We start from the raw sequence: 24,889 nt of genomic DNA, 5'->3' as shown, positions 1-24,889 counted from the left end.
ATGTCGTCAAGGGGCAACATGTAGATGAGAAATAGGAAATGGGCGCTAGAATAGACTGCCTGTTGTATTTTTGATTTGTCATATCGAGACAGCAGTAATATATCATTTGACCCGGAGCCAGAAATTTACAGACTTCCTTTTCCACACAGGAAAGAAACCAACATGACACACGTATTTCTCAGATGGTGTTTATGTCTCAAATAAAGTAATGTAACTGAGTACTGTAGTCGTGAGTAAATGTGACCTTAATTCCTTTATTCTAACTCGAGTCCTGGTACAGCATGGGAGGCCTGCTTATATACAGTGCTCCCAAGGGATGCTGGGATCCCTTGGAACTCCCAACAGGTACACCCTCTGATGGCTGTATAATACTGGTTACCGAGAGTTGCATACATAATTGTGTTGAAATAGCTAGGCATGAAGTTGATAGAGACCGAGAAATCTTAGACTCAACACTAAATTTGTCCAACCAATACAGATCAGCGATCCGCACAACCAATAGATTGAACTTCATTGCCAAAACAGTAGAAGCTAACGAGGGAGAATCAAACTGAATAGTGCCTTGGTCATATTGAACCTTGAATGCTGCTTCCAGTTCTAGTCACCAAAAAACAAAGGGGCCATTGAAGTGTTGGAGGCAGTTGAGCAGAGCTGCAAGTCTGATCTCTAAGGTCTGAGTTATAAGGAAATTTGGGAGAAATAATCCAATCGTCACTCCGAAGTCCATGTATGTGTACTTTCTACTAAGGGTCAACAACCAGAACACTGTCACTAAATTGTCACACTGCTTGTCTGACATCCAGTACTGGATGAGCAGAAATTTCCTCCAATAAATATTGGGAAGATTGAAACCATTGTCTTTGGTCCCTGCTGCAACACCATTTCCTAATCTCCGACTCCATCCCTCTCCCGAGCATCTGCCTGAGGCTGAATCAGACCGTTCGCAACCTTGGTGTTATATTTGACCCCGAACTGAGCTTCCGACCACTCATCTGCACTATTTCCACCACCGTGACATCGCTCATCTCCGCCCCTGCCTCAGCTCATCTGCTGCTGAAACTCTTGTCCATGCCTTTGTTACCTATAGACTTGAGTGCAACGTACATCTGGCTGGCCTACAATATTCTAGCTGACATAAACTAGAGGGGATCCACAACTCGGCTGCCCGTGTACGAACTTGCACCAAGTCCTGCTCACCCATCACAACCATTTTCGCTGACCTACATTGGCTCCAGGTTCAGCAACGCCTCGATTTTAATAAAATTCATATCCTTGTTTTCAAATATTTCCATGGCCTCAGCCCTCCCTATCTCTGTAATCTCCTCCAGCCCCACAACCCTCAAGATAGTTGCACTCTTCTAATTCTGGCCTCTTGAGCATTCCTGATTGGTGGCTGTGCCTTCAGCTGCCAAAGCCCAAAGCTCTGGAATTCCCTCCCTTAACCTCTCTGCCTCTCTACCCCACTCCTCCTTAAAACCTATGTCTTTGACCAAGCTTTTGATCATCTGTCCTAATTTCTCAATCTGTGGCTTGGTGTCAAATGTTGTTTTGTGAAGCTCCTGTGAAGTGCCTTGGGACATTTTAAGAACATAAAAAAATAGGACCAGGAGTAGGCCATTTGACCCCTCGAACCTGCTCTGCCATTTAATAAGATCATGGCTGATCTGATCATGGACTCAGTTCCACTTCCCTGCCCGCTCCCCATATACCTTTATTCCCTCATCACTCAAAAATCTGTCCATCTCCGCCTTAAATATATTTAATGACCCATCCTCCACAGCTCTTTGGGGCAGAGAATTTAATAGAATTTCAAACCTCTGAGAGAAGAAATTCCTCCTCATCTCAGTTTTAAAGGGGCAACCCTTAATCTGTGACGATGCTCCCTAGTTTTAGTTTCCTGTATGAGTGGAAATACTTTCTCTGCATCCAACTTGTCATAGAAACATAGAAAATAGGTGCAACAGTAGGCCATTCGGCCTTTCGAGCCTGCACCGCCATTCAATAAGATCATGGCTGATTATTCCCTCAGTACCCCTTTCCTGCTTTCTCTCCATACCCCTTGATCCCTTTAGCCATAAGGGCCATATCTAACTCCCTCTTGAATATATCCAATGAACTGGCATCAACAACTCTCTGCGACAGGTTAACAACTCTCTGAGTGAAGAAGTTTCTCCTCATCTCAGTCCTAAATGGCCTACCCCTTATCCTAAGACAATGTTCCCTGGTTCTGGACTTCCCCAACATCGGGAACATTCTTCCTGCATCTAACCTGTCCAGTCCCGTCAGAATCTTATACGTTTCTATGAGATCCCCCCTCATCTTTCTAAACTCCAGTGAATAAAGGCCCAGTTGATCCAGTCTCTCCTCATATATGTCAGTCCAGCCGTCCCTGGAATCAGTCTCGTGAACCTTCGCTGCACTCCCTCAATAGCAAGAACGTCCTTCCTCAGATTAGGAGATCAAAACGGAACACACTATTCCAGGTGAGGCCTCACCAAGGCTCTGTACAACTGCAGTAAGACCTCCTTGCTCCTATGCTCAAATCCCCTAGCTATGAAGGCCAGCATACCATTTGCCGCCTTCACCGCCTGCTGTACCTATATGCCAACTTTCAATGACTGATGAACCATGACACCCAGGTCTCGTTGCACCTCCCCTTTTCCTAATCTGCTGCCATAATATCAAATAATATTCTGCCTTCGTGTTTTTGCCCCCAAAATGGATAACCTCACTTTTATCCACATTATACTGCATCTGCCATGCATTTTCCCACTCACCTAACCTTTCCAAGTCACCCTGAAGCCTCTTAGTGTCCTCCTCACAGCTCACACTGCCACTCAGTTTAGTGTCATCTGCAAACTTGGAGATATTACACTCAATTCCTTCATCTAAATCGTTAATGTATATTGTAAAGAGCTGTGATCCCAGCACTGAGCCCTGCGGCACTCCACTAGTCACTGCCCGCCATTCTGAAAAGGAACCGTTTATCCCGACTCTCTGCTTCCTGCCTGCCAACCAGTTCTCTATTCACGTCAGTCCATTACCCCCAATACAGTGTGCTTTGATTTTGCACACCAATCTCTTCTGCGGGACCTTGTCTCAAGTCCAAATACACCACATCCATTGGTTCTCCTTTGTCCACTCTGCTAGTTACATCCTCAAAAAATTCCAGAAGATTGGTCAAGTATGATTTCTCTTTCATAAATCCATGCTGACTTGGACCGATCCTGTCACTGCTTTCCAAATGCGCTGTTATATCAACCTTAATGATTGACGCCAACATTTTCCCCATTACTGATGTCAGGCTAACCGGTCCATAATTACCTGTTTTCTCTCTCCCTCCTTCTTTAAAAAGTGATGGTATATTAGCTACCCTCCAGTCCATAGGAACTGACCCAGAGTCGATAGACGATCACCAATGCATCCACTATTTCTCGGGCCACTTCCTTAGTCTGCATCCCAGAATATTTATCAGGCCCCAGGGATTTATCGGCCTTCAATCCCATCAATTTCCCTAACACAATTTCCTGTCTAATAAGGATATCCTTTCGTTCCTCTTTCTCACTAGACCCACTGTCCCCTAGTACATCCGGAAGGTTATTTGTGCCTTTCTTCGTGAAGACAGAACCGAAGTATTTGTTCAATTGGTCTGTCATTTCTTTGTTCCCCATTATAAATTCACCTGAATCCGACTGCAAGGGACTTTGGCTTGTCTTCATTAATCTTTTTCTCTTCGCATATTTATAGAAGCTTTTGCAGTCAGTTTTTGTTCCCTGCAAGCTTCCTCTCGTACTCTATTTTCCCCCTCCTAATTAAACCGTTTGTTGAATTCTAAATTTCTCCCAGTCCTCAGGTTTGTTGCTTTTTCTAGACAATTTATATGCCTCTTCCTTGGTTTTAACACTATACTTAATTTCCCTTGTTTGCCACGGTTGAGCCACCTTCCATGTTTTATTTTTACTCCAGACAGGGGTGTACAATTGCTGAAGTTCATCCATGTGATCTTTAAATGTTTGCCATTGCTTATCCACCGTCAACCCTTTAAGTATCCTTTGCCAGTCTATTCTAGCCAATTCACCCCTCATAGCGTCGAAGTTACCTTTCCTTAAGTTCAGGACCCTAGTCTCTAAATTAACTGTGTCACTCTCCATCTTAATAAAGAATTCTACCATATTATGGTCACTCTTCCCCCAAGGGGCCTCGCACAACAAGATTGCTAATTAGTCCCTTCTCATTACACATCACCCAGTCTAGGATGGCCAGCTCCCTGGTTGGTTCCTCGACATATTGGTCGATAAAACCATCCCTAACACATACCAGGAAATCCTCCTCCATCGCATTGTCTCCATGATGCCAATTACATCATATCCGTTAACTGCTATCTACGCAGTTAATTCGTCCACCTTATTCGAATATTCCTCGCATTGAGGTACAGAGCCTTCAGATTTGTCTTTTTAACACACTTTGCCCCTTTAGAATTTTTCTGTAATGTGGCCCTTTTTGTTTTTGGTTAGCCCAATCAATATGTAGATTAAAGTCGCCCATGATAACTGCTGCACCTTTATTGCACACATCCCTTATTTCTTCTATGATGCTGTCTCCAACCTCACTACTACTGTTTGGTGGTCTGTACACAACTCCCACTAGCGTTTTCTGCCTTTGGTATTCCGCAGCTCCACCCATACCGATTCCACATCATCTAGGCTAATGTCCCTCCTTACTAATGCATTAATTTCCTCTTTAACCAGCAACGTCACCCCACCTCCTTTTCCTTTCTGTCTATCCTTCCGAAATGTTGAATACATCTGGATGTTGAGTTCCCAACCTTGGTCACCCTGGAGCCATGTCTCCGTGATGCCAATTACATCATATCCGTTAACTGCTATCTACGCAGTTAATTTGTCCGCCTTATTCGAATATTCCTCGCATTGAGGTACAGAGCCTTCAGATTTGTCTTTTTAACACACTTTGCCCCTTTAGAATTTTTCTGTAATGTGGCCCTTTTTTTTTTGCCTTGGGTTTCTCTGCCCTCCACTTTTACTATTCTTCTTTCTATACTTTGCTTCTGCCTCCATTTTATTTCTCTGTCTCCCTGCATAAGTTCCCATCCCCCTGCCATGTTAGTTTAACTCCTCCCCAATAGCACTTGCAAACACTCCCCCGGGTACATTGGTTCCGGTCCTGCCCTGGTGCAGACTGTCCGGTTTGTACTGCTCCCACCTCCCCCAGAACCGGTTCCAATGTCCCAGGAATTTGAATCCCTCCCTGCTGCACCACTCCTCAAGCTACATATTTATCTGAGCTATCCTGCGATTCCTACTCTGACGAGCACGTGGCACGAGTAGCAATCCTGCGATTATTACTTTTGAGGTCCTACTTTTTAATTTAGCTCCTAGCTCCCTAAATTTGTCTCGTAGGACCTCATCCTGTTTTTTACCTATATCGTTGGTACCTATATGCATCGCGACAACTGGCTGTTCACCCTCCCTTTTTAGAATGTCCTGCACCCGCTCCGAGACATCCTTGACTCTTGCACCAGGGAGGCAACATACCATCCTGGAGTCTTGGTTGCGGCCGCAGAAACGCCTATTTATTCCCCTTACAATCGAATCCCTTATCACTATAGCTCTCCCACTCTTTTTCCTGCCCTCCAGTGCCATGAACTTAGCTGCTGCTACTGCTCTCCCCTGTTGAGTCATCCCCCTCAACAGTACCCAAAGCGGTGTACTTGTTTTGCAGGGGCATGAACGCTGCACTACCTTCCTTGCACTGCTCTTCCTGTTGGTCACTCATCTCCTATCTGGCTGTGTACCTTTTACCTGCGGTAAGACCAACTCACTAAACATGCTATTAACGTCATTCTTAGCATCGTGATGCTCCAGAGTGAATCCACCCGCAGCTCCAGTGCCGCAATGCGGTCCGTCAGGAGCTGCAGGCGGATACACTTCCCGCACACGTAGTCGTCAGGGACACCGGAAGCATCCCTGACATCCCACATAGTACAGGAGGAGCATAACACATGTCCGAGCTCTCCTGCCATGACTTAACCCCTAGATAAACTTAAATTGGCAACAACAATGCTAAATGTTACTTAATGATAAAGAAAAGCAGTCAGAAAAGCTACTCGCCAATCACTTGCCCCCTTGGTTGTGACGTCACCTTTCTACTTTTTTGCCTGCTGCAGCTGCACCGGTGGCTTCTTGTAGGCCTCCCGACTCTGCTGCTCCGCCTCTCCGACGCCTCCTCGACCTCCTGCTGGCGCCTCCGACTGATGGGCCTCTTGTCACCCTCCCGACTCTGCTGCTCCGCCTCTCCGACATCTTCTCATTATCTTTTATGTTTTGATAAGATCACCTCATTCTTCTGTACTCCAATGAATAGAGGCCCAACCTACTCAACCTATCTTCATAAGTCAGCCCCCTCATCTCTGGAATCAATCTTGTGAACCTTCTCTGAACAGCCTCCAATGCAAGTATATCCCTCCTTTTAAATAGGGAGACCAAAACTGCACGCAGTACTCCAGGTGTGTGCTCACCAATACCCTGTACAGTTGTAGCAGGAATTCTCTGCTTTTCTACTCTATCCCCCTTGTAATAAAGGCCAACATTCTACTTGAACATCAGAAATCGGTGCAGGAGGAGGCCATACAGCCCATTGAGCCTGCTCCACTATTTAATATGTTCATGGCTGATCTGATCATGGATTTGGGTCCACTTCCCTGCCCGCTACCTACAACCCATAAGGTTAAGAAACTGATTATCTCTGTTTTAAATCCATTCAATTTTCCAGCTTCCACAGCACTTTGAGGCAGCGAATTCCACAGATTTACAACCCTATGAGAGAAGAAATTCCTCCTCATCTCAATTTTAAATGGGCGGCCCCTTATTCTAAGATTACGCCCTCGAGTTCTAGTCTCCACTATCAGTGGAAACATCCACTCTGCATTCATCTTCTCTAGCCTGCTCAATCTTTTTCCGTTTCGATAAGATCACCTCTCATTCTTCTGAATTCCAGTGAGTCGAGATCCAACCTACTCAACCTTTCCTCATTAAGTCAACCCCCTCATCTCTGGAATCCACCTTGTGAACCTTCTTTGAACTGTCTCCAAAGCAAGTATATCCTTTCTTAAATCTGGAAACCAAAACTGCATGCAGTATTCCAGGTGTGGCCTCACCAATACCTGCAGCAAGGTATTGTAGCAAGACTTCCCTGCTTTTATACTCCATCCCCTTGGCAATAAAGGCCAAGATTCCATTAGCCTTCCTGATCCTGCACCTGCATACTAAACTTTTGTGCTTCATGGAAAAGTACCTCCAGGTCCTGCTGTACTGCAGCACTTTGCAATCTTTCTGCATTTAAATAATAACTTGCACTTTGATTTTTTTTCTGCCAAAGTGCATGACATAGAAACATAGAAAATAGGTGCAGGAGTAGGCCATTTGGCCCTTCAAGCCTGCACCACCATTCAATAAGATCATGGCTGATCATTCCCTTAGTACCCCTTTCCTGCTTTCTCCCCATACCCCTTGATCCCTTTAGCCGTAAGGGTCATATCTACTTCCCTCTTTAATATATCCAATGAACTGGCATCAACAACTCTCTGCGGTATCCTAAATATCCTAAGACTGTGTCCCCTGGTTCTGGACTTCCCCAACATCAGGAACATTCTTCCCGCATCAAACCTGTCCAGTCACGTCAGAATCTTAGACGTTTCTGTAAGATCTCCTCTCATCCTTCTAAACTCCAGTGTATAACGGCCCAGTTGATCCGGTCTCTCCTCATATCAGTCCAGCCATCCCGGGAATCAATCTGGTGAACCTTCGCCGCACTTCCTCAATCGCAAGAACATCCTTCCTCAGATTAGGGGACCAAAACTGAACACAGTATTCCAGGTGAGACCTCACCAAGGCCCTGTACAACTGCAATAAGACCTCCCTGCTCCAATACTCGAATCCCCTCGCTGTGAAGGCCAACATACCATTTGCTTTCTTCACAGCCTGCTGTACCTGCATGCCAACTTTCAATGACTGATGAACCATGACACCCAGGTCTCGTTGCACCTCCCCTTTTCCTAATCTGCCACCATTCAGATGATGATCTGCCTTTGTGTTTTTTCCCCCAAAGTGAATAACCTCACATTTATCCACCTTATACTGCATCTGCCATGCATTTGCCCACTCACCTAACCTGTCTAAGTCACCCTGCAGCCTCTTAGCGTCCCCCTCACTGCTCACACCGCCACCCAGTTTAGTGTCATCTGCAAACTTGGAGATATTACACTCAATTCCTTCATCTAAATCATTAATATATATTGTAAAGAGCTGGGGTCCCAGCACTGAGCCCTGTGGCACCCCACTCGTTACTCCCTGCCATTCTGAAAAGGACCTGTTTATCCCGACTCTCTGCTTCCTGTCTGACAACCAGTTCTCTATCCACGTCATTTTCAAACATTATGCTCCGTCTGCCAAATTTTTGCCCCCTCACTTAGCCCGTCTGTCCTTTTTGCAGATTTTTTGTGTCCTCCTCACACATTGCTTTTCCTCCCATTTTTGTATCGTCAGCAAACTTGGCCACGTTACACTCGGTCCCTTCTTCCAAGTCGTTTAATATAGATTGTAAATAGTTGGGGTCTCAGCACTGATCCCTGCGGCACCCTACTAGTTACTGATTGCCAACCCGAAAATGAACCATTCATCCCTACTCTCTGTTTTCTGTTAGTTAGCCAATCCTCTATCCATGCGAATACATTACACCCAATCCCGTGAACTTTTATCTTGTGCAGTAACTTCTTATGTGGCACCTTATCGAATGCCTTCTGGAAATCCAAATACACCACATCCACTGTTTTCCCCTTATCCACCCTGCTCGTTACATCCTCAAAGAACTCCAGTAAATTTGTCAAATATGATTTGCCTTTCATAAAACCATGCTGACTCAGGATGCTATATAAATTCAAGTTGTTGTTGAAATCTGAACTATTCAGCGAAGGTGGTGAGTCCGAAAGGTCGTCTTTTATAGAGACACACAAGAGAGTAAGGGAATGGAAAGGGTATTTCTGGAGTGTTACTTGTTAAATTCATTTGTCTGAGAAGGATGATCCATAAAAGTAATTTTCGAACTGGAAGCAGCGAATGAGGGGAAAAAAAACCTTGGATGTAATTAAAAACTGCAATGGTGGGACTTTAGGATCTTTCTGGGAAGTTTAATTTAGATGGGTTGAAAGGGCTTCTGCATCTATTGCTACCTTGTGAACTGTTGTTGACCTCAGCATATCCTTAAAAGAGCAGGCCAGATTAAACATGCCCTAAATAATACATTGTGCACTACATAGTATAATGCCCCTGTCTTTATTAAATAGTCTATCTGATGTGGAAGATTTGTAGTGAGATAATGATTTTGCAGCTCTGGAATAAAATATAGGGATCGATCTTCAAGGCTGCAATAAATAATATGTATCCAAAAGTAATATTTTATTGACACTTAATTTTTCTTCCTCAGAATGAAGATAAATTTATCAATCCATCTGTTTCTGTTGTTAACTTTTAGTGTTACTTTTGCCAACTGACATTTTAGGAAAAAGGGAGAACAAAACTATTTGGTGCATGTAACCTCCATGATGATCTGATGCATTCATTTCATTGTGTTATGGTAATATAATTTTAAAGTTCATTGGCTGAATTCTCTGCATCAGTTGCATGTGATATCATGTAACAGAAAAGTTGAACTCTTTAAAATTGATATCTTCCTTCGTCAAGATTGTAAGAAAAATTGTGTTTTATTTGCATGGTTATGCTCTCTACATAGAGGAAACTTTCTGCATTCGAGAGACTGATGGGGAATTTCATTTGAGCTTGCAGGCTGCAAAATGTATTTATTGTGCAAAGAACTTCTGGTTAAGTATTTCATTGGACAAAATTGCAATCTACAAGATAATTTTTACTTTGGGACCTGTGATAATGACATGAGTGCTATTATGGTCCATGGTCCATGTTTGTTAAATTCATATATGGGATGTGGGCATTGCTGGCAAGGCCTGTATTTATTGCCCATCCTTTTTTTTCCCTTGAGAAGCTGGTGGTGAGCCGTTGCCTTGAACCGCTGCAGTTCGTGTGGTGAAGGTACTCCCATGGTGCTGTTAGGGAGAGAGTTCCAGGATTTTGACCCAGCGACAATTGAGGAAAGGTGATATATTTCCAAGTCAGGATAGTGTGTGACTTGGAGGGGCACTTGGAGGTGGTGGTGTTCCCATGCACCTGCTGCCCTTGTCTTTTAGGTGGTAGAGGTTGAGGCCCGGCCTGGAAATTGGCGCGGTCCTGGCCTGAAAGACCATCAGCAGGCTTGAGGCTATTGGAAGGAGCAGCATGCGGCAGCCCAGCCCAGATATCAGCGCGGTCCAGCCTGCAAGACCATCAGCAGGCCAGGGCCATTGGAGGGAGCAGCATGCGGTGGCATATCACTGCAGGGAGCAGCGCGTGTTGCTGCAGGAGGGCGACGGCTGCGAAGTCAGGTCGCTGATTGCAGTGCGGGCAGGCGAAGGAGCGGCAGGAGTCCGTAGAGGGAAGTGACCAGGGCCCAGGAGAGGCGTGAATCTGAGACTCGAGAGGCGAGGGCCCAGAAGCAGCACGGTCCAGCCCACACTGCGATATGTGTGCGCGCTCGGTCTGTGCAGCAGAGCTGGTCTCCAGTTAGTCTTGGATAATCCTTGCCACTGGACCAAAACCGAGCTCTGTCAAGCCCGTGTGCAATGGCCACCACATGTTAAAAAAAATCCACGCACAGGCATCTTCCACCCTTCACGATGTAGTGCGAGATCTGGAATATTAGGTCCTTCATTGAAACACCTGTGAACACATCCCTTTTTGGCCTGGAAGCAAGTCATCCTCGCTTCGAGGGACTGTCTCTGATGATGATGAGTGGTTGCGGTTTTGAGAGGTGCTGTCAAAGAAGTTACTGCAGTGCATCTTGTAGATGATAAACACTGCAGCCATGTTGCGTCTGTGGTGGAGGGACTGATGTATATTTTAGATTACAGGCAGGGTTTTAAAGGTTGGGTTTTATTTCGGTGTAACAGTTAACTACATTTTTGTTTACACTGTGAAGCAGCATTTTGAGGTCAGAGTTTGGATGGAAGAAATTGAAAGGAGAGCTGATAATCTACAAATTTGAGTTCTTGCAGTGTCAGGAAATTAAAATAAACAGGTTTAACACTCATTTGCAAATAGAATATTATTTGCAAATAGTTGAGGATGTGGTTTCCTGTCTGAATCAAATTACCTTTTTGTGCACAGGATACAAAATGTGTGCTCTAATTTTTGTCTATCACGTTCCTTGCTGTTTGTTTCTGTCTGCCTCTGACAGTTTGTTAATTGTGTGTGTTCCACATTGCTGGAAATGATTCTTGCCATCTGAACTTTTATTGGTTGCCATAATTTTACTGCATCAGTTGATTGGGTCGATGGTAATGATTCTGTGATTTGCTGGATTACATTTCTTGAAGCTTCTCTCGCTGCGCATGTTGTACCAACAATAGCTCTTTCTCGTCTGCTTGCAAATGCTACGTTTCGAAACTTTCCAAGAAATAATTGGGGAAAAAGTAGCCATTATGCTAGGCTATATTTATAATATGACACAATTCTTTTGTACCCCATTCATCCTTGGAATGAATCGGCTATGTCTTTTAACTGAGATATCATGAAACCAACGTTGCTAAAACAAATTATTGGTTGCTGTATCTCATTGCTGTTGTGTGGGACCTTGCAGTGCGCAAATTGGCTGCCATGTTTTTCTACGTTACAACAGTGACGAGACTTCAAAAGTACTTCATTGGTTGTGAAGCGTTTTTGGGACATCCTGAGGTTGAGAAAGGCACGATATAAATGCAAGTCAATTTTTTTTGAAATAGAAGTCTTCTGTTTTTCAAATGAAAAGAAGAATGCTGCAGATTATTATTCTGGTTTAAATTTTTTAACATGGAAGTTATGGGAAATGTGACATTGTGAGGGTATGACCATGAATTCCATGGGCAAATGAATTGCAAACTTCCTGATCCTACAAGCTGACTTATTTTACTATGTTCTTGTGCTCTCAGGTTGTCAATTCTAGTTGTACCTCGCATTAAATAAACATAGGGGTCGAAATTGGGTACCCCCGTTTTTGAGGCGGTGTTACCGTCTCCGGTGCTGATTTTAGTGCCGAGTGTTAGCCGCGGCCTCAAAGTCCTCAATTCATTTTTTTATGCCCAAAGGTGAGAGAGCAGCACTTAAAAAGTGGCATTGCACACACTCATCCTCGGGCGGGAGCTCAGGAGGCCTTCTGAATTTCTTGAAGGGAGGCTGCCGCTATGCTGTAAAAAGAACAGAAAGGAAAAGAAAAACTTAAAACTTCTCCGATCTGCACACACACATCCCCACTCTAAAAACTAATGAAAACATGCAGAAATAAATAAAGAGAAAAACTTACCTTCCATTCTGGGCGATTCTGCTCTTTTACCACAACTTTTTCCTGACTGTATGGGCCGCCTGTTGCCATGCAAAGCAAATGTTGCAACACCTCTTTGACATCTCTGTTGCCTGTTGCACGACGTCACCATGCAGGAGGCTTTAGTTGGCGCAGCGTTGCCTCTTGGTGCCTCTGTCAAAGAGCCGACTCAATTTAGGTTGAGGTGTCGATGCCGCTTACCGATGACGGTAGGCCTTTGCCACCCGTTAGCCGCTTCCTGTGCGTGGTTAAGGGCGATTGTACAAAATCCAATTTTGACCTCGTACAGTTTTAAAATTCAATATCCACATCCTGTAAAATCAGTATTGCTTCCAGGTTGTAAATTTGGGAGAATTGCAAAGAGATTTTCAATCGTAGATAGTACAGATTTGTAATAAATGTTAAGCTGTTTCCATATATTCAGAATCAAACCAAACTTGTTTTACCTCCTGATAACTGCACATCTTAGCATAAGAATAAGTTGTGTAATAGAATTGCAGTGTGCAGACTTCCTTTGGGAAAGACTTGAATCAGGAATAGTATAAATGGTGGTCAGTCACTTGATTTGCAAGATAATATTTCTAAATATTTGTCACGAGGGATGCTGAGAGATTACCAATATATCAAGGTCCAAATGTTCTCCAGTTTTGCTACCCTCCAAGCCTTTCTTAAGACTCTATATTTGAAGTTAAAAAAGAATGATATAAGTTCCAATAGTATGTAAACAAGGAAGAAGGAGCGGCGAGAGATTGTAGAGTGATGTGATCAGGACCCAGGAGAGGCGTGAGTTCGGGGCGCAGAAGTGGCGTGGGCCCAGGGGAAGCACAGGCCAGCCCATGCTGCAATATATATGTATGCACACTAGGTCCGTGCAGCAGAGCTGGTCTCCAGTCATCTTGGTTAATCCTTGTCACTGGGACAAGGCCTAGCTCTATCAAGCCCGGGTGGGGGCGGGTGTGCAATGGTCGTCACGTGTTTTTAAAAAAGATCCATGCGCCCTCCACCCTTCAATATGTAGTTTGGGACCTGGAGTGTCGGGTCCTTCATTGATACACCTGTGAACTCATCCCTTTTTGGTGTGGAAGCAAATCATCCTCGATGTGAAGGACCGCCGAAGGAGAAGGACCTTTTTTTTTTTCCCCCCATACTGGTTGCTCTGAGAAGATGGTTGTGGGCCGCCTTTTTAAAGAATTTGTATGGCCTGCAATTTGCGATAAGTGACGAAGCAAAGGCGTTTGCTGCTGGCCCCCAAGTACGCATCGCACGAGGGTCTCGTGATCCCCGTGTTGAGAATTTCCGGTTTTCCGACCTTCAATTAAAGTCATGCAAGTTGGTGGGGATCCCCTTGTGCAAACTGCTGTGACAGCAACAGGCTTTCTAAGCAGCCAATCAAAATGCAGAATTCTCACAGACAGTGAACAAGGAAGTGCGTAAGCTCTTAAAATTCTAACTTTAAAAAAAAATGTTGAGAGAGTTCTCTCATGGGGAAAAGGCAAACCTGAAATAAAGATGGACAAACTTTTAGTTTCTTAAATTTACATTTTTATTGCAATGGACAAATTTCACACTGCACAAAAGTAAAATTAATCTTCCAGGCCGTTAACATTTGTTTACCGGTAATAACGTATCAAAACCCCCCCCACTTAATCCCTTTTTGAGTCTAACTTTTAGTGGGCAATTTAACAGCGTACTTACTGCAGAATGCTGAAATTTTGGTCCATTTCCCTGATTTGACTGATTACACAGATTGCCGGCTCTGGCAGGAGGAGCAGCACAGTGTCGGAGTAGTGAATGACAGACCACAACTTCTGTGGTGGATGGAGAAAGCACAGGAGATACAGCAGCTGGCCGACAACCATAATGTGCGAGGATTCTTTATTGCAGTCCAGGCCACCTACGGCCCAAACACCCAAGGCCCCACCCCACTGCTGGCCAAGAACTGGGAAACACTCATCAAGGACACCGAGGCAGTCAGGGCCTGCTGGAAGGAGCACTTCGAAGATCTCCTCAACCGAGACTCTGCCTTTGACTCGAGTGTTCTCGACTCCATCCTGCAGCATGCTACTCGCCACTATCTCAGTGAAACCTCAACACTGCACGAGGTAGAAAAAGCCATTAGGCAGCTTAAGAACAACAAGGCTCGGGGAGCAGATGGAATCCCTTCTGAGGCACGAAAGTATGGCAAAGAAGCACTACTGGTGCAAATACATGACCTCATCTCTCATCTGGAGGGAGCAGAGCATGCTGGGAGATCACAGCGATGCAGTGATCATGACCATCTTTTTAAAAAAAAAAGGGATGTCCGACTGCGGTGACTACAGAGGAATCTCCCTGTTATATCAGCCACTGGGAAGATCATCGCTAGAGTCCTCCTCAACGTCTTCTCCCTGTGGCTGAGTATGTCCTCCCGGAGTCAGTGCGGATTTCGGGGCACAACGGACGTGATTTTTGCAGCGCGATAGCTGCAGGGAACAGCACCAGCCCTTCTACATGGCCGCCTTCGAGCTTGCAAATGCCTTTGACATTGTCAACTGCGAGGGTCTATGGAGCATCCTCCTCAGTTTCAGATGCCCTCAAAAGTTCATCACCATCCTCCGCCTCCACGATGACATACAGGCCGTGATCCTTACCAACGGATCCATTGCAGACCCAATCCACATCCGGAACAGGGTCAAACAGGACTGCGTCATCACCCCAACCCTCTTCTCCATTATCTTCGCTGCCATGCTCCACCTCACAATCGACAAGCTCCCGGCTGGAGTGGAACTAAACTACATAACCAGTGGGAAGCTGTTCAACCTACGCCATCTCCAGGTCGGGTCCAAGACCACACCAACCTCTGTCGTCGAGCTACAGTACGCAGACGACGCCTGCGTCTACGAACATAGAGGCTGAACTCCAGGACATAGTCGACGTATTTACTGAGGCGTACGAAAGCACAGGCCTTGCATTAAACATCAGCAAGACAAAGGTCCTCCACCAGCCTGTCCTTATCGCACAGCACTGTGCCCCAGTCACCAAGATCCATGGCGCGGCCCTGGACAACGTGGACCATTTCCTATATCTGGGGAGCCTCCTCTCAACAAGAGCAGGCATTGACGACGAGATCCAACACCGCTTCCATTGCGCCAGTGCAGCCTCCGGCCGCCTGAGGAAAAGAGTGTTTTGAAGACCAGGCCCTCAAATCTGCCAACAAACTCTGTCTACAGGGTCGTAGTAATACCTGCCCTTCTTTATTGCTCAGAAACATGGAACATGTGCAGCAGACACCAAGTCGCTGGAGAAATACAGCAACGATGTCTCCGCAAGATCCTACAAATCCCCTGGGAGGACAGACTCGCCAACATTAGCGTCCTCGACCAACATCCCCAGTATTGAAGCACTGACCACACTTGATCAGCTCCGCTGGGCAGGCCACCTTGTTCGTATGCCAAACACGAGACTCCCAAAGCAAGCGCTCTACTCTGAACTCCTTCACGGCAAACAAGCCAAACATGAGCAGTGGAAACATTGGAAGGACACCCTCAGCCTCCCTGATGAAATGCAACATCCCCACTGACATCTGGGAGATTCTGGCCAAAGACCACCTTAAGTGGAGGAAGCGCATCTGGGAGGGCGCTGAGCAGAAATCAAGCGCAGGCAGCGGAAAGAGCGTGCAGCAAACCTGTCCTACCCACCCCTTCCCTCAACGACTGTCTGCCCCACCTGTGACAGACTGTGGTTCTCGTATTAGACTGTACAGCCACCTAAGAACTCATGTTAAGAGTGGAAGCAAGTTTTCCTCGATTCCGAGGGACTGCCTATGATGATGATGAGTGACCGACCACAACTTCAGGATTTACACATGTTCCTGCGCTTGTGCCAAATACTGAAGTTGCGGTTAGTTTCAAAGGCAAAATGACGGCGAACGCAGCCAGTTCGCCATCATCCCGACCGCAAATTCTGGGCCTGTGACTTGCTAGACCAAGTCAGAGGATATTACAACTCATGGTCATGTTAGTGGAGTCCCATATAGGCCAGATCAGGAAAGAGGATCCCTTCTTTGAAGGACATGTGGATATTTTTTTACAATATTTGGAAGCTTTCATAGTTTTCTCTGGAGTAAACCCATAAATAACCAGATCTATTGAATTCAGATTTGCAACATCCCATGGAGGGATTTGAAATCATGAACTCTGGCTGGCTAAGGACCAGAAATCACTGCACTGACATATGCAATGTAACATCAAATGGGAGATGCAGAATTAACCTGTGGATGTAAGATTATGATCACACACAGCTGCATATGTGGAATAATTGTGATTTGTATTCCAGAAAGCCATTAAAAAGTACTGGGGATGGCTACAAAAGTTGAACTCCTCTCATCCCAAGTCTCCTGACAATATATTTTAAGTTCTCGTCTGCACAGCATATGTGTGAATGAAATTACAACGATTAATGTGTGGGATGCTCGCAGGTAGTGTTGTCTTGTTGCTTAAACAAATTTTTGTGAAGATCAGTAGTTTTTTTTTGGCTAAAAGGATGAGTGCAGCCTGTTGGTTGACCTTGTTATCTAAGCTGTCAAAATTCATCATGCATTTTTTTACAAATATTCTTATCAACTTGGTTTGAATGAGGCAAGGGATTGTTTTGCTGCGAGTTGGATGGGCTTTGAATTAACAATTAAATTCGTTTTGATTTTAAGTGGAGAAAAAAATACAGACGCAATCTACCTCCTAAGTTGTTTACTCAGTTAATCAATCACTCACTCAATCAATTAGTTCCTGAACTTGCATTTATATAGCACCTTTCATAACCTCTTGACATCCCAAAGTCAATTAAGTACTCTTTGAAGTATAGTCGCTGTTGTAATTTAGGGTAATGTGGTGTACACATCGCGTACAGCAAGGTCCCACAAACAGCAATGCGATAAATGACCACCACTCTTCTAGTGATGTGGGTTGAGGGACAAATATTGGCCAGGACACCGCGGAGAACTCGCCTCTTCTGGTGCCATGGGATCTTCTGCACCCACCTGAAGGTCATAAAGTGTTAAACCGAAGCCCCATATGTGAAAGAGAGCGTCTCCAACAGTGCAGCACTTGCTCACTGCTGCATTGCAGTGTCAGTCGAGATTGTGTGCTCAAGTCTCTGTCGTGGATGGAATCCATGACCACCTAACTCCAGCGTGAATGCTACCACTGACACCGACACAATTCCCCTTAAAACCACCGAAAATCAAATCAATCAAGGTGTTTATAAAACCGTTTTCGTACTGGTGTTCACTTTGTTCTCTCAGTCCCAGGACATTGGAGGAGATTTTCCTGCAACGGCAAGATTGGTGACGTTAAATATCACTGTCCAGTGCATCAATATTTTCCTGCATTTGCAAGCAGCAAATTGGAAGTGTGTGTCTGTCTCTCTGTCTGGTCTGAAACTGCAGGGAGATTGTAACTTGCTCACAGACTTGGGAAGTTGATTCTTTAATAAATGATCCCGTCCCTTGTGGTTGTTCCGAATCCTCTTGCCTTCTCTGAAATTGTTTATGTTGTGTATCTGTAAAGCATGCACTCCCATGTTCCGCCACCAGGGAGCGCATCCCCTGAAGTCCCAAGGGATCCCAGCATCCCTTGGGAGCACTGTATATAAGCCGGCCCCTAAGGCCTGTTCCTCACTCGAGTGTCTTATTAAAGACTGGGGTCACTGTTACTTTAACCTCCCTGTGTGCAGTCTCATCTGTGTTAGGAACACAACAGTTTACCTATTGCCTGGAGCCTCATGCATTCGTTCTAACTTCGCCACTTTAAACAAAACGGCCACGGCACTCTGCACTACTCCCAAATCACACAGCAAATTGGAACCAGGTGAGAGCATGGCAGGAGAGCTGCAGCCACTGCGCTGGGACACCTTAGATATACGAGAGCGATCATAAATCGGAAATGGTGCCTGTTGTACTTGCTGAGCACTGTTTTCTTGCTGCAGATACGGTGCTTCAGGCCCAATCCTGCTGCTTAAGGTGATAAATTTTCTGTTGTCATTGGAAATACCTTTTAAAGGACCCAGGACATAACATAAGAATTAGGAGTAGGCCATTTGGCCCTTCGAACCTGTTCTGCCATTCAATAAGATCATGGCTGATCGTCTACCTCAACTCCCCTATCCCCATATCTCTTTATTCCCTTAATATTCAAAAATCTATCTATCTCTGTCTTGAATGTATGCAACAACTGAGCCTCCACAGCCCTCTGAGGTAGAGAATTCCAAAGATTCATCACCCTCTCTGAGTGAAGAAGTTTCTCCTCATCTCAGTCCTAGACTCGCCAGCCAGGGAAAATATCCTCCCTGCATCTACCCTGTCAAGCCCTCCAAGAAGTTTCTATGTTTTTGTGTCTAAGTGGGAAAGGCAAGGAAACTAGCATTTAATCTAGCAAAATTGCATTTACCTTTGGCTTATATTCAACATTGATTTTTAATGGGGATGGAGCTAATAATAACTTTTCACTGTTTTATGAGGGTAATGGGGGAACAGCACAAAAGCCCCAGGAAAATGTGACACAAGTCACTTACTCCATAATTTTTTCTTTCTTTTGTGTCGTTTAAGGTTCCCGAAGACATGGATTCTCCATTACAATGATACAAGTCCCCAGGAAAATCTCGGCCACTATCTTTGTAAATAAGATGTGATTTGATAGTTTTTGGCATTTTCTAAATTCACTTTAACATTGCATTACGATCTGTTGGAACCATTTTTATTGGTCCTCTTAGCACACAACCTCTAATTCAAATTCCTGGGACATTGGAACCGGTTCGGGGGGAGGTGGGACCAGTACAAACGGGATGGTCAGCACCTGGGCAGGACCGGAACCAATGTCGTACGGGGAGTGTTTGCTAGTGCTGTTGGGGAGGGGTTAAACTAATATGGTAGGGGGATGGGAACCTATGCAGGGAGACAGGGAAGTAAAATGGGGGCAGAAGCAAAAGATAGAAAGAAAAAAAGTAAAAGTGGAGGGCAGAGAAACCCAAGGCAAAAAACAAAAAGGGCCACATTACAGCAAAATTCTAAAGGGACAATGTGTGTTTAAAAAGACACAATGCAAGGAGTATTCGTAATAAGGTGGATGAATTAACTGCGCAGGCAGCTATTAACGAATATGATGTAATTGGGATTATGGAGACATGGCTCCAGAGACCAAGGCTGGGTGGGAACTCAACATCCAGGGGTATTCAACATTTAGGAAGGATAGACAGAAAGGAAAAAGAGATGGGGTAGCGTTGCTGGTTAAAGAGGAAATTAACGCGATAGTAAGGAAGGACATTAGCTTGGATGATGTGGAATCTGCATGGGTGGAGCTGCGGAATACCAAAGGTTAGAAAACGACAGTGGGAGTTGGGTACAGATCACCAAACCGTAGTAGAGGTTGGGGACTGCATCAAACAAGAAATTAGGGATGCGTGCAATGAAGGTACAGCAGTTATCATGGGCGACTTTAATCTATATATAGATTGGACTAACCAAACTGGTAGCAATACGGTGGAGGAGGATTTCCTGGAGTATATTAGGGATGGTTTTCTAAACCAATATGTTGAAGAACCAACTACAGGGTTGGCCATCCAAGACTGGGTCATGTGTAATGAGAAAGGACTAATTAGCAATCTTGTGCGAGGCCCCTTGGGGAAGAGTGACAATAATATGGTAGAATTCTTCATTTAAGGTGGAGAGTGATACAGTTAATTCAGAGACTCGGGTCCTGAACTTAACGAAAGGTAACTTTGATGGTATGAGACGTGAATTGGCTAGAATAGACTGGCGAATGATATTTAAAGGGTTGACAGTGGATAGGCAATGGCAGACATTTAACTATCACATGGATGAACTTCAACAATTGTACATCCCTGTCTGGAGTAAAAATAAAACTGGGAAGGTGGTTCAACCGTGGCTAACAAGGGAAGTCAGGGTTAGTGTTAAATCCAAGGAAGAGGCATATAAATTGGCCAGAAAAAGCAGCAAACCTGAGGACTGGGAGAAATTTAGAATTCAGCAGAAGAGGACAAAGTGTTGTATTAGGAGGGGGAAAATCGAGTATGAGAAGAAGCTTGCTGGGAACATAAAAACTGACTACAAAAGCTTCTATAGATATGTAAAGAGAAAGAGATTAGTAAAGACAAACGTAGGTCCCTTGCAGTCAGAATCAGGTGAATTTATAATGGGGAACAGAGAAATGGCAGACCAATTGAACAAATACTTTGGTTCTATCTTCACGAAGGAAGACATGAATAACCTTCCGAAAAAACTGGGGGACCGAGGACCTAGCGAGAAGAAGGAACTGAAGGAAATCCTTATTAGTCAGGAAATTGTGTTTGGGAAATTGATGGGATTGAAGGCCGATAAATCACCAGGGCTTGATCGTCTGCATCCCAGAGTACTTAAGGAAGTGGCCCAAGAAATAGTGGATGCATTGGTGATCATTTTCAACAGTCTATCGACTCTGGATCAGTTCCTATGGACTGGAGGGTAGCTAATGTAACACCACTGTTTAAAAAAGGAGGGAGAGAGAAAATGGGGAATTATAGCCTGACATCGGTAGGGGGGAAAATGTTGGAATCAATTATTAAAGATGAAATAGCTGCGTGTTTGTAAAGAGTGACAGGATTGGTCCAAGTCAGCATGGATTAATGAAAAGGAAATCTTGCTTGACAAATCTTATAGAATTCTTTGAGGCTGTAACTAGTAGAGTGGACAAGGGAGAACCAGTGGATGTGGTGTATTTGGACTGTCAAAAGCTTTTTGAAAGTCCAAATACAAGGTCCCACACAAGAGATTGTTGTGCAAAATTAAAGCACACGGTATTGGGGGTAATGTATTGATGTGGATAGAGAACTGGTTGGCAGACAGTAAGCAGAGTGTCGGGATAAACTGGTCCTTTTCAGAATGGCAGGCAGTGACTAGTGGGGTGCCGCAGGGCTCAATGCTGGGACCCCAGCTAATTACAATATTCATCAATGATTTTGATGAAGGAATTGAGTGTAATATCTCCAGGTTTGCAGATGACACTAAGCTGGGTGGCTGTATGAACTGTGAGGAGGATGCTAAGAGACTGCAGGTTGACTTGGCAAGGTTTGGTGAGTGGGCAAATGCATGGCAGATGCAGTATAATGTGGATAAATGTGAGGTTAAAAACGTCAAGGCAGAATATTATCTGAATGGCGGCAGATTAGGTAAAGGGGAGGTGCAACGAGACCTGGGTGTCATGGTATATCAGTCAATGAAAGTTGGCTTGCAGGTACAGCAGGCAGTGAAGAAGGCAAGTGGCATGCTGGCCTTCTTAGCTAGGGGATTTGAGTACAGGAGCAGGGAGGTCTTACTGCAGTTGTACAGTGCCTTGGTGAGGCCTCACCTGGAATATTGTGTTCAGTTTTGGTCTCCTAATCTGAGGAAGGATGTTCTTGCTATTGAGGGGGTGCAGACTGATTCCCGGGATGGCAGGACTGACCTATGAGAAGAGACTATTGACTGGGCCTGTATTCACTGGAGTTTAGAAGAATGAGAGGGGATCTCATGGAAACATATAAAATTCTGATGGGACTGGACAGAATGCAGGGATAATGGGCCCAAGTTTCCACATGATTTGCGCCTCATTTTTAGGAGCAATTGGTGGAGAACAGACTATCTTAGAAATCGCAATTCTCCACATTTTTTTTTCTGCAGTTTTAGTCAGGTAGAACAGTTCTACTTTGGAACAGAATTTTTTCTTCAAAAGGGGGCATGTCCGGCCACTGACTCCTGATTTGAAAGTTTCCACAGTGAAAACGTACTCCAAACTAAAGTAGAATGGAGCCAGTGAAGATTTTTTGTAGAACTGAAAAAACCTGTTCTACACATTAAAAAATCAGGCGCAGGTTACAAATTAGGCGTCCAGAACGAGGCGCGGGGGGGGGGGGGGCCGGGGAAGGGAAGTAATTAAATTCTACAATCAATCCTTATTTATACTTCTACAAATATTATACAAATAAATCCAACCTGAATAAACATTTACAAGCAAAGAAAAGATTAAATAAACCATCTTCCTACCTGTGTGAAAGTGCTTCAGCCATTGTTCGAAGGAAACCGCCGTTTGTTGCCGCACAGGGGAGGGAGGGGAAGGAGACAGCAGCTTGTTGCCGTGGAGGGAGGGGAAGGAGACAGCGGCTTGTTGCCGCGCAGGGGAGGAAGGGGAAGGAGACAGCGGCTTGTAGCCGTGGAGGGAGGGGAGGGAGGGGAAGGAGACAGCGGCTTGTTGCCGCGCAGGGGAGAGAGGGGAAGGAGACAGCGGATTGTTGCCGTGCAGGAGAGGGAGGGGAAGGGAAGAAGACAGCGGCTTGTTGCCGCGGAGGGGAGGGAGGGGAAGGAGACAGTGAGAAGGGAAGCCTCAGTGCTGATGGCAATGTGATTTTGTTAAAAAATGTTCAAAAATGAAACCGCTACAAAGAACTACAAAAATGGCCGCGTGCCAATGTTTTTTTTCACACTGAGCATGCGTGAACGCTCCAACGCGCACGCGCAGCGTTGCCGGCAGGAAAAAAACTAATTTAAATAGTACCCGCCCCCTCCCACTTACAAAATCGGCGCGAGTGTAGACTCCGCCCCCCTGGGTGCCGCGCCAAACAGACAAGGAGCTGCAAAGTGCTCGAGAATAGCGCGTTTTTTTTCTGCCACCGTTTTAGGCGTGAAAAACGGGCGCCCAGCTCGGAGGAGCGCCCGTTTTTTTTATCCTGTGTAAACTTGGGCCCAATGTTCCCGATTTTGGGGAAGTCCAGAACCAGTGGTCACAGTCGAAGGATAAGGGGTAAGCCATTTAGGATCGAGATGAGGAGAAACTTCTTCACTCGAAGAATTGTGAACCTGTGGAATTCTCGACCGCAGAGAATTGTTAATGCCAGTTCGTTAGATATATTCAAGAGGGAGTTAGATATGGCCCGTATGCCTAAAGGGATCAAGGCGTATGGAGAGAAAGCAGGAATGGGGTACTGAGGTGAATGATCAGCCATGATCTTCTTGAATGGCGGTGCAGGCTCGAAGGGCCGAATGGCCTACTTCTGCATCTATTTTCTATGTTTCTAACCCTAACCGTAACCCGAATGCAGTGTGAACACTAATTATAATCGCTTCTTGGTTTCTCTTCATCAAAAAACTGTTAACGTTAGATCAGATGCAGCAAAATGTAAAATTTCCAAAAAGTTAGTGGAGCTGTTGAGAATGACTGTCAAAATTTAAGGAAAGATTTCTCTTTGAAATAGTTCCTGTTCGAGCACAAGCATAGTTTCACCCTAATATTGAGATCTTAAATGAATTTTCAAACTTAGGTTAGAAAAGACTAACAAATTATCTATGCATAGTTGGTCACAGAGGTGCCGTTTCCTACTGCAGATTGAACCTCCCTTATCAAACATCCTTCGGACCTGGCCTGTCCCGAACGAGGGATTTTGCCGGATGAGGAGAGGTCACGTGTTTGGGTGGACTGCGCCTTTACGTGCTGTTGCTGGGGTGTGTGTGTGCCGATTGACTGGACCGGCAGTCAGTCAACCTGTGTACAGCGGGCCCTGGTAGAGCCGGCGGGCCCCGGAAGAGCCGGCAAGCTGAGCAGAGTCTGCCCAACCTCCCGGCTGGAGTGCTGTGGGGAGGAGTGGCCGGCCCGAGGACTGTGACTGTGGCAGCCGATTGAGGAGAAAGATTATGTTGGTGAGTAGGATTTTGACGGTCGCATTCTGCGCATGCGCCACCCACCGGCCGGGAATGGTGCCGGATAAGGGAGTTCCGGATAAGAGAGGTTTAATCACCTTCAGACTTCTGTAGAAGTCCTTTTATATTTGGGGTTTTCTTTTGGAAATATGGCCTGTATTTTATAACCAAGGTAGATATAATAAATTAAAAAAACACAAGTTGACTTTTAATGGTGGACATCAGACTTGCATATCTTTGCCTGCTTTTTTTGAAGTACTCGTTTAAAAATCACCAATCTTATTTGTGAAGTGACACAATCTGACTCTTTCCTGCTGCCTTTTCCTTTCACCTTGGCTAAAGATTGTCTCTTGCATTTCCTACATGCTTCGCACCGAAGCAGATAGAATTGTAATAAATGCTGCTTTATGGGGGATGGATGAAACAAAATCAGCAGTTCATGACATTTCCATACTTAAATGCTGATAATGGCATAAATAGCACTAACAAAGAATATAGTATCGAAAATGTTTTGAAACCTTATTCAGTTAAACATTTTTTGATGTCGAGGCCTTGATGTTAACTATGGACATGATAAATACCTCTTTTTTAAAAAAAAAATTATTTGCCATGTTCACCATTTTATATATAGGTTCGACCTCCCAAATTTGGAATATTCCGAAATCCGGACATCACGCTGATCATCCAAAATCCGGAAAATGTTCTGAAATCCGGACA

At 44.9% G+C, this 24,889-nt stretch overlaps 1 protein-coding gene across 5 annotated transcripts in view; it reads left to right on the top strand.

The window, feature by feature from the left end:
- ctbp1 (C-terminal binding protein 1) overlaps positions 1-24,889 on the top strand; it is a 228,174-nt gene that overhangs the window by 3,820 nt on the left and 199,465 nt on the right. The window contains exon 1 of one of the 5 annotated variants that reach the window (XM_070866877.1): positions 24,157-24,172. The exons of the other annotated variants lie outside the window; for them this stretch is intronic. The gene's annotated coding sequence lies outside the window, so the exon portion shown is untranslated. Of the gene's footprint in view, positions 1-24,156; positions 24,173-24,889 lie in introns of those variants that run through there. 5 annotated transcript variants of the gene reach the window in all.

Source organism: Pristiophorus japonicus, chromosome 2 (assembly GCF_044704955.1).
Source record: "Pristiophorus japonicus isolate sPriJap1 chromosome 2, sPriJap1.hap1, whole genome shotgun sequence".
Classification (NCBI taxonomy): Eukaryota; Metazoa; Chordata; class Chondrichthyes; family Pristiophoridae; genus Pristiophorus; species Pristiophorus japonicus.
This window is presented reverse-complemented; position numbering and strand designations above follow the sequence as displayed.